The following is a 14,515-nucleotide window of genomic DNA, read 5'->3' on the forward strand; positions in this document are numbered from 1 at the left end:
TCCTCTAATGGATCTGGTGAAGGCTCGAGGTCCAGACATGGTGAAGTGGACCGACGCTGCAGAAGGGGCATTTGTAGACCTTCGGACAGCCCTCTGTAATGACCCCGTACTCATAGCCCCGGACTTTACCAAGGAATTTATTTTACAGACAGATGCCTCTGAGGTGGGGTTGGGGGCAGTTCTGTCCCAAATGATTGGAGATGAAGAACACCCGATTCTCTGCCTAAGCAGAAAGCTGCTCCCACGAGAACGGAAGTATGCAGTAGTCGAGAGAGAATGCCTTGCTGTCAAATGGGCCATGGAGACACTGCGTTATTACCTCTTAGGCCGACGGTTTACTCTTGTGACGGACCATGCACCCCTTCAATGGATGCAGAGAAATAGGGAGAAGAATGCAAGGGTCACCAGGTGGTTCTTATCCCTCCAACCATTCCAGTTCCGCATACGGCATAGGGCTGGATGCTACCACGGCAACGCTGATGGTCTTTCGCGAGCACACTGCCTGGCGTCCCAAGTTGCCCAACCCTATGGTGTTTGAGCAGAGGGGCGGGGGGATATGTGATGGAGCAAGGCTGGATGGCTACAGGAAAGTACTCAGGAACAGGTATGTTAGCCCCAGGCTAAGCAAATCCCTAGTACCATGGGAACCAAAATGGCAGTTGCTCCAGGGTAATTAAGGCACCTGGGGCCAATTAAGAACTTTCGAGAAGGCACCGGAGAGAGCTACATTGGCTGCAGGTGCTCCAATCAATCAGGGCAGGCTAATCAGGGCACCTGGTATAAAAAGGGGAGCTCACTCCAGTCAAGGAGGAGGAGCCAGAGGAAGGAAGGGCGTATGAGGAGCTGGGAGCCAGAGACACAAGGAACTAAGAACTGAGAGGGTGTACTACTGGAGGATTGAGGAAACACCATACAATCAAGCAGTATCAGACACCAGGAGGATCCTATGGTGAGGATAAGAAAGGTGTTTGAAGGAGGCTATGGGGAAGTAGCCCAGGGAGCTGTAGCGGTCAAGCAGCGGTTACAAGTAGCACTATAGAGACTGCTGCAATTCACAGGGCCCTGGGCTGGAACCCGGAGTAGAGGGCGGGCCCAGTTTCCCCCCCCAAGCCTCGCTACTCCTAATCAGACATAGGAGGAGGTGATCCAGACTGTGGGTTTCATCCAAGGGGAAGACCACTGAGGGGAGGAAATCCGCCAATAAGCGCAGGACCTACTAGAGGAGAGGAGGAACTTTGCCACAGTACTCAAAGCTTTCTCTCTTCCACCACAGCTAGCTTAGAGGGCCCTTGCAGCTTTGTGAGAAAGAATCAGTCTGGTTTCTTTACTGCCAGTTTAGATTGCCATACTATAACTGCATCTAACACATGGAGAAACTCTTTTTTGGATTAGTAGAGATTAGGAATTAGTGCTTGTATGTGGACATAGTAAGCCTCTGGGGCATGTGTAACGTCGACAGACCCCAGTCATCGGTGGGCGGGATCGAACCTGGGACCTCTGGGAACTTATATCATGAACCTCTACTGCATGACCTAAAAGCCAACTGGTTGTTAGCTAAGGCTGTAAAGCAAACTCATTTCTCTCTTTCTCTGTCTCTCTCGGTGCCACTAGATGGGACAGAACACCACACCACATCCAGGAGGTGTGTGGTTTACACATGCACCATGGATAGCAATGGTTAGGATGAAGAGAAGGCTATGCTTAAATAGCTACGGTCCCATCATTGCTTAAAAAAATTGGCATTGTAACTAGACACTTGTTATAGTCTTTTCAGACCCAGTATTGCCAATCCCAAGTGGTCAAAAGTCATGAGCCTCCCCTTCCCCCCCCCCCACCCCCCAATAATGAGATTGGCATAAAAATGATTTTTAAAAATTGGGACTTATTTTGTTATTTATTATTTGTATTACTATCGCACCAAGGAGCCCTATTTATGGACCAGGACAACACTGTGCTTATATTTGCCTTCTGATTTTTGAGCTTTTACAGTTCACACTTTCAAGCTTTTATCTATAACCAAGACAGCTAGAAACTTAACAACACAAACAGCTGAGAGTCTCATGTAATCACATGACTCTAGCAGCTGGGGCTTTAAGAAAAACATCAAATATTTTTGAGACTTGCCACCTCTTCAGATTTTCTTGCAACACTGGATACAATATTATTAGGACTGTCAATTAATCGCAGTTAACTCACGCAATTAACTCAAAAAAATTAATCGTGATTAAAAAAAAATTGTGATTAATTGCACTTATAACAATAGACTAGCAATTGAAATTTATTAAATATTTTTGGATGTTTTCCTACATTTTCAATATTGATTTCAATTACGACACAATACAAAGTGCATAGTGCTCACTTTATATTATTTTTTATTAAAAATATATGCACTGTAAAACTGAAACAAAAGAAATAGTATTTTTCAATTCACCTCATACAAGTACTGAAGCGCAATCTCTTTATTGTGAAAGTGTAACTTACAAATGCAGATTTATTTATTGGTTACATAACTGCACTCAAAACCAAAACAGTGTAAAACTTCAGAGGCTACAAGTCCACTCAGTCCTGTGTCTTATTCTGCCAATTGCTAAGACAAACAAGTTTGTTTTCATTGATGGGGAATACTGCTGCCTGCTTCTTATTTACAATGCCACCTGAAAGTGAGAACAGGTGTTCACATGGCACTTTTGTAGCCGGCGTTGCAAGGTATTTATGTGCCAGATATGCTAAACATTGTATGCCCCTTCCATGCTTCGGCCACCATTCCAGAGGAGAGGCTTCCATGCTGATAATACTCGTTTAAAAAAAAAAGTATGCATCAATTAAATTTGTGACTGTACTCCATGAGGGGAGAATTGTCTCTCTCATGCTCTGTTTTACCCGCATTCTGCATATATTTCATGTATCAGAGGGGTAGCCGTGTTAGTCTGGATCTGTAAAAGCAACAAAGAATCCTGTGGCACCTTATAGACTAACAGACGTTCTGCAGCATGAGCTTTCGTGGGTGAATACGAAAGCTCATGCTTTCGTATTCTTGCATCTGAAGAAGTGGGTATTCACCCACGAAAGCTCATGCTGCAGAACGTCTGTTAGTCTATAAGGTGCCACAGGATTCTTTGTTGCTTTTACATATATTTCATGTTATAGCAGTCTCAGATGATGACCCAGCACATGTTCGTTTTAAGAACACTTGCACAGCAGATTTGACAAAATATAAAGAAGGTACTGATGTGAGATTTCTAAAAATAGCTACAGCACTCGAACCAAGATTTAAGAATCTGAAGTGTCATCCAAAATCTGAGAGGGACAAGGTGTAGAGCATGCTTTTAAAAGTCTTAAAAGAGCAAAAACAATGAGGAGTTCTTGACAAGGACTCCTCATTGTTTTTGCTGATACAGACTAATACGGCTACCACTCTTAAAAGAGCATCACTCTGATGTGGAAACTACAGAATCTGAAACACAAAAAAAGAAAATCAGCCTTCTGCTGGTGGCACCTGACTCAAATGATGGAAATGAACATGTCGGTCTGCACTGCTTTGGATCATTATCAAGCAGAACCCATCATCAGTATGTAAGCATGTCCTCTGGAATGGTGGTTGAACATGAAGGGACATATGAATCTGTAGCGCATCTGGCACGTAAATATCTTGCAACGCCAGCTACAACAATGCCACATGAATGCCTCTTCTCACTTTCAGGTGACGTAAACAAGAAGCAGGCAGTATTATCTGCTGGAAATTGTAACCAGCCTTGTTTGTCTGAGTAATTGGCTGACCAAGAAGTAGGACTGAGTGGACTTGTAAGCTCTAAAATTTTACATTGTTTTATTTTTAATGTAAGTTTTTTGTATATAATTCTACATTTGTAAGTTCAACTTTCATAAGATTGCACTATAGTACTTGTATGAGGTGAATTGAAAAATACATTTTTTTTACAGTGCAAGTATTTGTAATAAAAAGTAACTATAAAGTGAGCACTGTACACTTTCTATTGTGTTGTAATTGAAATTAATATATTTGAAAATGTAGTAAACATCCAAAAATATTTTAAATAAATGGTATTCTATTGTTAATAGCATGATTAATCGCAATTAATTTAATTGTGCAATTAATCACAATTTTTTTAATTGCTTGACAGCCCTCAATATTATTACTGTTTTAAAGAGCTGAAAAGAACCACATTAGATTTTTCTATAGTACCCCGCATCATAGTCTCTAAACTAGATAAAAATCTGTCCCTCTTCACAATTTCCATATTTTAATCCTCAATACCTCTCTAATCACTCCTTTGTAGTGGAAGCTTTCTATTGTTCCTTCCACTGTGGAGTTAACTCTTTGTCCTTCCTCCCTTCTCCTTGTCTATCTGTGGTGTCTTTCTGTAATCTCTTGGCATTTTTCTTTGCTCTTTCACAGTTTGTTGCAGTGGTTGCTCATACTTAATTACCTAAATCAAGTCAGTGAGGGTTATGGTCTTTTAAAAATGCTGTAAACTGGTCCTCTTAGATAGATCTGCTTTGTAAAGCATCAGCAGGGGGTGCTTGTACAGTATGTGTATCAGGCAGCACATTAGGAGACCCCACGCTAAGATATGGACCCTGTTTTTTCACTCCCCAGATCTGTGCCAGGAGATAGCAGAGAGATCACACTTAGCCTCCAGAAGAAAAGGTATAGGCTGCGAGACCCTAGTAGTCTCATGCTATGTGATATTTACTGCACCTTCTGGCAACAGCATATAAAAAAGTACCACATGTTCATTCTAAATTACAATTGCTAGAAGGGAATTAGGGAAACAAGAAACATTGCAAGGATGAATGGATAAGAACATCAGTTTACCAGCCAATGCAGGATGGGATACAAATCCCATTTGAAAGTATCACTTTATGATTGCCTGTGTTGTTCATTCCCTCTGTGGCACCTGGCATCGCCCACTGTCAGGAGACAGGATACTAGGCTAGATGGACCTTTGGTCAGACCCAGTATGGCTGCTCTTATATTCTTAATGAATAAACAATCCCAGAAACTGAGAAAGTGGAAATAAGTGGTGGATGTTGAGCAGAAAGACCATGTTTTGTTCTGTGACATCAGCCCAATACTCATTTCTTGTGGAACTGTTGCTTAAAAATGCAAGCTACCAACTTCGCTTTGAAACACACCTTTCTGCTAATTATTGGCTGGAGACAGTTTTTCTGCAGTGTTGGCTTAACAGAAAGAAGAACAATACTGCAGCTCCATTACGAAGGGTCTCTTTGCAAGATGAACAGCTAAAACAGTATTTATTAAAGGGGAAAATGTAATCTGCAGAAAACAGCAAAAATTGTGGGAAGATTTGAATAGCATAAACTTCAATTTTCTTGAATTCCTGTGACTTTCCCCCCTCCTGCTACCCTATGCCATTACTTCTACCCAGATAAAAATTAAATCTATTTTTCATGTGACTCATTTTCTGAAAGCTTCTTCTCCCATTCTTGACTCTATCAGCTCTTAACTTATAGTGAAGCAATATAACTTTCCACAAACGAATGCTTCCTTTCTTTGTCCCTTCTGTTTGACAAGCATTTCCCCTTAATACAGACCAGAATCCTGGAGTTTTCCTTAGGCATGGCAATCTTTTTCCATATCTCCCTGATTCATAAGTCTGCCTATTAACATCTCTGGAATATTGCTAGAAAATGCTACTAGAGAGTCATCCCTGTGCTGAAATCCTTACTTGTATTTAATTACACCCCATTTTAACTATAGTAGTTTCTGCTTTGGTGTTCCCAAATCCTTAGTGTCTAAAATCCAAATTAATATAAAACAGCAGCCAGATTGCTCTCTTGCGTTAAATGGCAGGACTATCTCACACACAGCATCTGCTGCTTTCTCTTGCTTTGCAAATCCATTTAGAATGGGCTCTCCGCTGACTTTCCTCTTTCTCTCTCTAGCCACATATAATAACTTTGTTCTTCTATGATATCTTCCATCCAAAGAACAGAGTGCTGTACAACCTGTAATTAAATCACAATCTGTGAGGTAGATAAGGATTATCTTCTCCTTTTTTATAGCTGGTGAAACTGAGACACAGAAGTTGAGCCTTTCCCAAGCCAATACAGAAAGTCACGGCAGAGTTGGAAATGGACTTCACGTCTCCTGACTCTGCCTTTTGCATTAACCACTTGTCATGGTCTCACGGGACCTGTGCACTCTCAGCTCTGTACGTTCCCTGGGAGGAACCTCCTTTAGTGTGTGATAGCACTTGTTGGGAGTCACTTTCTCTCTTGGGGGTTAAGCCCTGAGCTCCACCGCCTCCTGGAACCCCACCTCTCTGAGCCTTCAGCACACCTGTCTGTCTCCATGAGTCCCCTCAGGAAGTCTATTCGCTTTGGACCCCCAGGACCTCCATACTCAGAGGGAGCAACGCAACCCTGATCTCTAGATTGCAATGACTCTCAGCCAACGTAAAACAGAAGGGTTTACTGTATGTCTGGACACAGCACAAAAAGTTCTCAGGGCCCTCAAGCCTGTCCATCTGGGTCTGTCCAGCGTCCAGTTGGCTCAGGCTGCCCTCTGTCCCCAGTCCAGAAGCCACGTCCTTCCAGCCGACCATCCTATATATATCACCTTCCCAACAGCCCCTCCTCCATCCTTTGTCTTTGGTCCTGGGCAAATAGATCACCTGGGCCCTCTCTTCCATCCTTTGCTCCCACTGGCCAGAATCGGCTAGTCAGATCATGGGGGCCCTCTCTCCTCAGCCCTTTGTCCTCCCACTGGCCAGAACTGGCTTGCTCCCAAGATGGGGTAGGACTCCAGGTAACTGGTTGCTAAATTCTACAGGGTCCTGGCTGTTGTCCGGGGTCCAGGCTGCTATGCGTAGTCAGACTTGACCTTCTGCAACAACGAACACCCTCTTGTTAAACATGCACAAAGAGGCACACACCATATTAATGCAAAACACTAAGTAAATCCCCCACTTAGTCACACCACTACACAATGCTTCCTCTCACTTTACCATAGGTAAATCATGACCACCTACACCCCAACTTGCTGCAGTTCTTCTTTCTTCAGATGGGGGTTGCTCTTATCTGTCCTGCTCACTTTAGAATGCTTTCCAAACCAATAAGTTACTTTAATTTTTCAAACCTATTTTGCTTGGCCTTTTTTGTGGAGCATTCAGTGATACTATAAGGACACTGCATTGCTTATAGGCTGATAGACAGAGAAGCCCAGTCAGGTTAAATAGTCTCACAAATTCACCCTGATCTCAGACTCTTTGGTCAGCTTTCTTACTATGGTAATGGGAACTTCTTTATAAAACTACTTGGTTAGGATCAGGCTATTCATTCATATTAGGCTCAGGTATGGGTGCTTTTCCATTCAACAGGAGCACCATTTAGAGATACAAACCTGCCCCTACATCAAGGGTCAGCAACCTTTCAGAAGTGCTGTGCCAAGTCTTCATTTATTCACTCTAATTTAAGGTTTCATGTGCCGGTAATACATTTTAATATTTTTTAGAAGGTCTCCCTCTATAAGTCTATATATTATATAACTAAACTAGTGTTGTATTGTAAAATAAACAAGGTTTTCTAAATGTTTAAGAAGCTTAATTTAAAATTAAATTAAAATGTTGATCTTATGCCTCCGGCCTGCTCAGCCCGCTGCTGCTCTGGGGTTCTCTTCACCTAGGCCGGCAGCAGTCTGAGCAGGGCCTGCAGCCGGGACCCTAGCTGGCAAGGGTCCGGCAGCCAGAACCCCAGACCGGCAGCAGGCTGTGCGGGGCCAGCGGCTGGGACCCCAGACCGGCAGTGGGCTGAGCGGCTCAGCCCACTGCCACTCAGGGGTTCCCTCCGCCGGCTCCTGCCAGCCGGGATCCTGATTGCCAGATCCACTCAGCTCGCTGCCAGTCTGGGGTCCCAGCCCTGCCCACATACAGTGGGTACCTACCTTCTCCCTCGTTCTGGTCCATTTTCTTCCTCTCTCTCTGCACTGAGCTGAGGGTGGGAGTGCACTGAGCACAGGGCTGGGAGTGAAGGGTCTGGCCAGGAGCTAGAATGAGGGAGGGGGCTCAGGGTTGGGGCAGGAGGTTTGGGTGTGGGGCACTTACCTGGGCAACTCCCATATGATGCGAAGGGTGCAGGTGGGAATGTGGGTGTGTGTGTGCAGGAGCTCCAGTTTGGTGCTCAGGGTGAGGGTGGGGATGTGGGGGGTGCATCAGGTGTGGGGGGCTGGGTATGTGTGGGGGTGCCAGAGTCAGGGCTGGGGTCGTGGGGGTGGTGGTGAAGAAGTCAAGCAGAGGTCTGGGTGTGTATGAGGGAGGTACAGGGCCGAGGGCAGGGGCCTGGGGTGTGTGGGGGGGTGCGGTGCTCAGGGCAGAGGGCTGGGTGACTGCCCCCCTCAGAACCCCCAACTCCCTCGCTCCTTGTCCCCTGCCTACCCCCTTCTGGGACCCCTGCCCCTAACTGCTCCCCAGGGCCCCATCCCTTATCTAAGCCTCCCTGCTCCTTGTCCCCTGACGGCCCCCCTAGGACCCCACCCCCTACCTGTCCCCTGACTGCCCCAACCCTTATCCACACCCCTGCCCCCTGACAGGACCCCCAGAACTCTCGACCCATACAACCCTCCTGCTACTCCCTGCCTGCCACAACCCCTCTCCACACCCCCGCCTCCTGACAGCCCCACCCTGAACTTCTGACTCATCCAACCCCCAGGTCCTTGCCCCTAACCACCCCATCCAGAGACCCCCACCCTAACTGCCCCCAGGACCCTCCTTGCTCCCTGTCCCCTGACTGCCCTGGCCCCGATCCACCCCCGCTCCTGACTGCCCTCCAGAGACCCCTCCCTAGTCACCCCCAGGACCCACCCCTATCCAACCCACCCTATCCCCTGACTGCCCCCCCACCTTATCCACACACACCCCAGCCCCGGACCCCTTACCTTGAGGCTCCAAGCAGAGCTAGATACACTACCCCGCGGGAGCGCACAGCCTCGCCCCTCAGAGCGCTACACACGCGGCTGCAGGGTTCCGGGTGAGCGGGGAGTGTCTTTCCCTCCCTGCGGAGCCAAACGCTGTCCCGTGGGAGCGCGCAGCCCCGGCCCCCAGAGCTCTGTGCGCGCATCGGCAGGGCTCCAGGGGAGGGGAGAAGGTGGGGGAGGGGCCAGCGGCTTGCTGCAGTCAGCCCGGTGCTCCAGCCCGGGACCGCGGCTTGCTGTGCCGGGCAGGATTTTTAATGGCACACGGAGTCCCAGCAGGCAGCCGCGTGCCATTAAAATTTGGCTCGCGTGTCATCTTTGGCATGCGTGCCATAGGTTGCCGACCCCTGCCCTACACTCAAATGTAGACAGTGGGGTTGTGTAGGTGTAACCTATGGCAGAATTTGGCCAATGGAATCTTTATTACTGGTGATGATGAATGAATCAGAAGGAACACAGCTTCACTTCCAGATCTCCGGTGAGAACTTTTTTCCTATCCAGTTGTAAATGATGCAAATTTGGTTTGGAAGTCATTGATATAGGAAGTGCATAGAATGTTGTTATGCAACTCTGAGTCACTTTTTACAGCAAACTACTTTTTTCTCTGTCTTTCCCCCCATTCTCCTCATGGTGATCTATATTATCACAACCTTATCAAAGGTTTTCTTCCAGTGATAAACAATGTATCTAAGTGTATACCATGAAAACTAATTATTGGCTCCATGGAGTAACTTGCTTTGCTTGTGAGAGTTTCAGTATTCTCTGACTTGTGTAAGGCCTTCATTCTGAGTTCTCCTTCCACCTTCTTTTAAAACAGTAGCCTGCCTAAAAGAAATAAACAAGTACTTTCTAACGCAGCCTTAGTACTGCCAAAATCGAGATCAGCAGAGCTGGTAAAGCTGGAACTCCCTCAATATAAACGAGAGGGAACTTGCAAGGTGTTCTTTATGACTAGTCCTCTGTTTTGGAACTCACTTCCCTCCTTAGTCTGCTGGGCCCAGATCCTCAAAGGTATTTAGGCTTCTAACTTCCACTGATTTCAGTGGATGTTAGGATGTTAGGAGCCTAAATACTTTTGAGAATCTGTGCTGTAGAGCCTAGAGTTAACCTTTTGAGCATGCTGTAAAGCCCATCTTTTTTTCTGTTCTCTAATGCAACTGAGGTAGATATATTTATGGACAGTTCTCTTGCATTATTTTGTGATTTCAGTGTGTGGGATAAGCACCCAGAGCACACTATGGGTGCTTACTAGTTACATTTTAGAAATCTTACGATATAATGAATCATACATTTATATTCACCACTTTTTAGCACATTTGGGTTGAATTCAAAACAAGACCTGCAGTCCTTGGCTGCAAAACAAAGTATGCATCCCTTGCAACACCAGAAAACGCTTGAAAAGCCCTTGGAAAGATCCCAGGTTGTCCGAGGGTGAATGTGGCTTGAAAGACCAGCATCTTTGCACCAGAAGTTGAGGGGCCAAGTTTTTCCCTTCCTAGAAATCTCTGTTCCTAAGGAGAGCAGGGCTCGGAGAGGCTTCTTTCTCCCCATTTTTCCATTCTTACAATGTCATGACATGTCCTGTTTTTAGGGCCTGACCCAGTGTCCCTGAGGGTTTTGCATCATTGTTTTGTGTCAGTTTCTGTGCATTCCTTCAGACTGGCCGTATATAGGCGCTGGCTGCAGCTGAGCTAGGGAAACTGACAATAGGTTGCTGGAGCATATGTACTCATCAAGGCCTGTTCCATTTGTCACAAGTTAACATCTTTCCCATGATGCCTAGTTGTTGGCTCTTCTTCTCACTAGTCCTCAAGCCAGTCTCCCTCTCTTTATGCAGCCAAATCCACAGGGTATCGGGGAAGGGAGAGGTGGGGCATTGCATGTCAGAATGAGCGGGCACCCTCTTCTCCCCTGATGCATCAGCTCTCCTGGCCAGGCCCTACCAAACCCACCGTCTACATGCCTCCATGACAGATGGCCTGTTTTCTTGTTTTCAGTATGTGGTCACTCTGACAGAGAATGGTAAGAAGAACAGGCTCTAAACAACCCTTCAAGAACTCTGTGGAGGGAAGGGACAGGGCCGGTGCAACCATTTAGGCAACCTAGGCGGTCGCCTAGGGCACTGGGATTTGGGGGGTGCCATTTTCTTCGGCAGCGCCTGCAGCGACTGGATCTTCGGCCGCCCCAGTCGCCGCCGGCATTTAGGTGGAGGGAGCTGGGGCAGGGGAACACGGGGAGGGCTGCCTGCAGCAAGGAGGGGGGCGGGGTGGCACACAGGAGAACTCCCCACCCCAGCTCACCCCTGCCCCGCCTCCTCTCCGAGCACGCCATGGCTGCTTCACTTCTCCCACCTCCCAGGCTTGCGGCGCTTAAGCTGATTGGCGCCGCAAGCCTGGGAGGCGGGAGAAGTGAAGCAGCCACGGTGTGCTTGGGGAGGAGGCGGGGCAGGGGTGAGCTGCTTCACTTCTCCCGCCTCCCAGGCTTGCGGCGCCAGTCACTTAGGTGCCGCAAGCCTGGGAGGCGGGAGAAGAGAAGCAGCCTCGGGGTGCTCGTCCTTGTAGCAGGGGTGAGCTGAGGCGGGGGGGGGGGTGCCTCAGGGCGGAGGGTGGAGCACAAGGTGGAAGTTTCGCCTAGGGTGTGAAACATCCTTGCACCGGCCCTGGGAAGGATAGTGACCATGGCAGGTTGCTCCCACTGGTGGTGTTGCAGTGGGAGGACAGGGAAATAGGTCACAACAGTCCTCAGAACATCTCTGAAGCTTTTTCTCTTTATCCTCCCACAGGAAATCGAGAGAGAGAGAGGTGACGACAGGCTGTCTCCCTCTATGGAAGTTTTTATACTTCTGAGGAGAACAGCCTGTGAAAGGTTTTTCCCACAACAGAAATCTCCACTCTAGAAGTAGAGGCAGTGATAATAGGCCCTTCTAGAACCTCCTCTGTCACAAAGCCTGATGGCACACTCCATCTCATGCTGTGTGTTGCTGTTCTGTAGTTGGAGCCATATGGTTAAAAAGCCAAGCCACCCGAGGATTCCCTCCAAAGGATACAGTTGAGGAGATCCACAAACCTGTAATGTCTGAGAGACTAGAACTTCATGTGGATAACTACAATGTGATAGGTGTATGTGGACCCCTGTCACTGATATGATGCAGTATGTCCCTAAGGAATGCCCTAGTGAGCCAGACAATGAGATGGAGATTTGGAGAAAGGAAGATAAATCCCAGTAGGGGTTTCTAGATGGGGATTTCATCTGGCAGTGCCTCCCTGCGCTGAGGGTAACCTGGGCAACGCTAGGCTACCTACCTGCACAAGAGCTAATTGGGTGTAGCTGAAGCTAGTTGCACTCAGAGCCTTAAAAAGGACTTATCGTTTCACAGAGAAAATGGATGGAAATAAGGCTCTGATGCTCAAAGGTATCTAGGCTTGTAACTCCCATTTAAATCAGTGGAAGCTAAGAGCCTAAAAAGTTGAGGATGTGGGTCCAGCTTTCTGGCAATCAGGCCAGGGAGACACTAGAAATGCCTTGTTTAATATTGGTGTGGTGTTTAGTTGCATGGAGGGAATAGGGTCAGAGACTTTACATATGTTTGATTTTTGGTTGCACCTTAAACTATAAGGGAATCTGAAATGGCGAGGGGGGTTTCTCTGTTTTGCCTGGGACTTGTGCTGTGTCAAGCCAGCTGCATGGACCTTGCCTCTGCAACATAAAACAGCAGAAGTGAAAATGTGCTCGTGGGAGGACCAGTAGATATACAGTATACTGGGTGCTGAAGCATATTAAAGTTTATTGCTTTTAGCTTCCAGGGGATGGACTAGACTCCCTACTGGGTCTTTTCAATCTATTTAATTAAATACTGTCTGTATACATTTCACTCTATAAAAGTAGGGAACAACTGAGTTCTTTCCCTGAGGATTTTACAGCCTAAGTTAAACAGACTATACATTTCAGACATAATGTTTCAGATTACCCCCATCCCCACTCCAAAAAGCCCTCTACCTTATAGCGCTTTCTATACCTGATAAAGGAGAAGAGCCAATAACTCCACGAAATCTGCTAGGAACTTTAAAGTTCCTCTGTGCCAATGGCTCAACTGTTACCATGGTTTAAGCAGACCTGAAGAAGAGTTCGGTGTAGGTTGAAAGTTTGTCTCTTTCACCAACAGAAGTTGGTCCAATAAAAGATATTATCTCACACTCCACCCCCACCCCCCTGTCTCTCCCAGTTAAGGCACCTTAGTTTCATAGCCACCCATGCACAAGCTAGCATTACAGCTGGCTGCCTTTGACTGCCCTAACCCAATAGGATCAGGTACCCATTTTGTAGCTAGTGAACTGGAAGTGACCTTTCAGTGTAAGATGAGGCAAGACTCAAATCCACCACTTCCAAGACTGAAGTAGAGCACCTCAACCATTCAGCTACCACACCTAGACTGGGGACTTTGCTATTGCCAATCCATTTTACATGGAAAACCTTTAGATACTACAATGATGGGCAGCAGGACAAAACCCCAAGATAGAAAAAACTCTAAAATCAACCAGATGAAGGTCTAATCTCTGTACCAAGCAAATGTATTTTTATATCCTTGTTTAGATTAATGTTGAGAAGTTTTACAGAAGTATGCTTTGAAGACAGGTGACTGAGTAGAGGCTAGCTATTTAGGGTGAGAGAGTTCAAAGCAGCACAAGACATTGTGTAAAGTGCTGTATGTAAAAGGTGAGCCATAGGAAACATAGGTGCTAAAATAGTACTAAGACCTTATGTCTTTGCTTTTCAGAACACTCTACAAACACTAGTGAATTAACACTAAGGGCTTGCCTACACAGGGAAAGCAGTAGAACTATAGTGATATAATTTACCAGCACAGCTCTGTAACTCCCCACGTGGACATTGGTCCAGAAATCAAAGTGACTTTTTCCCTGTAGCTGATGTACCTGAATTTTCCAAATGGACAGATCAACCTTGACGCTTGCCTGGACTGTCAGAATGTGGGGAAGTGGAATTCTGAGGGGGGGCGCTCCTGGCTCCCAGCTAATTGGGGGTCACACCCGCGGAGCTCACCTCCCCCTACTTTGCAGACGAGAGGGAGACAGGAAGGTTATCATGCTGATCTTCGGGACAGCTGAGGATCTACCGCCTCCGTCGAGAGCGGGAGGCGCTGGGAGCCAAGGTCGCGCAGCGGGGCCCAGCTCCTCCTTCCCCCTGAGGCCCGGCCGCCCCTCTGGACCGGACCGGGGCAGCGCCCTGCCGGCGGCGCTGCGGTGGCGGGGCCAGGCCGGGCCTGGAAGGGAAGGGGCATGGCTCTGACGTGCGTGGCTGGGATTGGCAGCCGCCCGCCCTATATAGCAACCGGGGAAGGTGCCTCGCAGCTTTCCCAGGAGCGTTTCGGGGCTTCTCCAGCAGAGAGAGCTAGCAGGGCACCGGCCGGAGTAAGTTGCATGTCAGGCGGGGGCCGGGGCTCGGGGCACCCGTCGGCCCTCGCCCGCTGCAGCCGAGGGGCCGGGTCGGGCCCGTGGCACCAAGTTGGCTGGAGAGGATAGCGCGGGCAGCGGAGCCAAGCTGCCGACG

At 47.5% G+C, this 14,515-nt stretch overlaps 1 protein-coding gene across 4 annotated transcripts in view; it reads left to right on the top strand.

The window, feature by feature from the left end:
- The window catches only part of LOC120372363 (high density lipoprotein binding protein), a 94,992-nt gene that overhangs the window by 29,059 nt on the left and 51,418 nt on the right, over positions 1 to 14,515 (top strand). For 2 of the 4 annotated variants that reach the window (XR_005584923.1, XM_039489396.1), the window contains exon 1: positions 14,259 to 14,376. The exons of 1 other annotated variant lie outside the window; for it this stretch is intronic. The gene's annotated coding sequence lies outside the window, so the exon portion shown is untranslated. Of the gene's footprint in view, positions 1 to 12,011; positions 12,070 to 14,258; positions 14,377 to 14,515 lie in introns of those variants that run through there. One more of the 4 variants, XM_039489399.1, reaches the window with a different exon arrangement.

Source organism: Mauremys reevesii, linkage group 9, assembly GCF_016161935.1.
Source record: "Mauremys reevesii isolate NIE-2019 linkage group 9, ASM1616193v1, whole genome shotgun sequence".
Lineage (NCBI taxonomy): Eukaryota > Metazoa > Chordata > Testudines > Geoemydidae > Mauremys > Mauremys reevesii.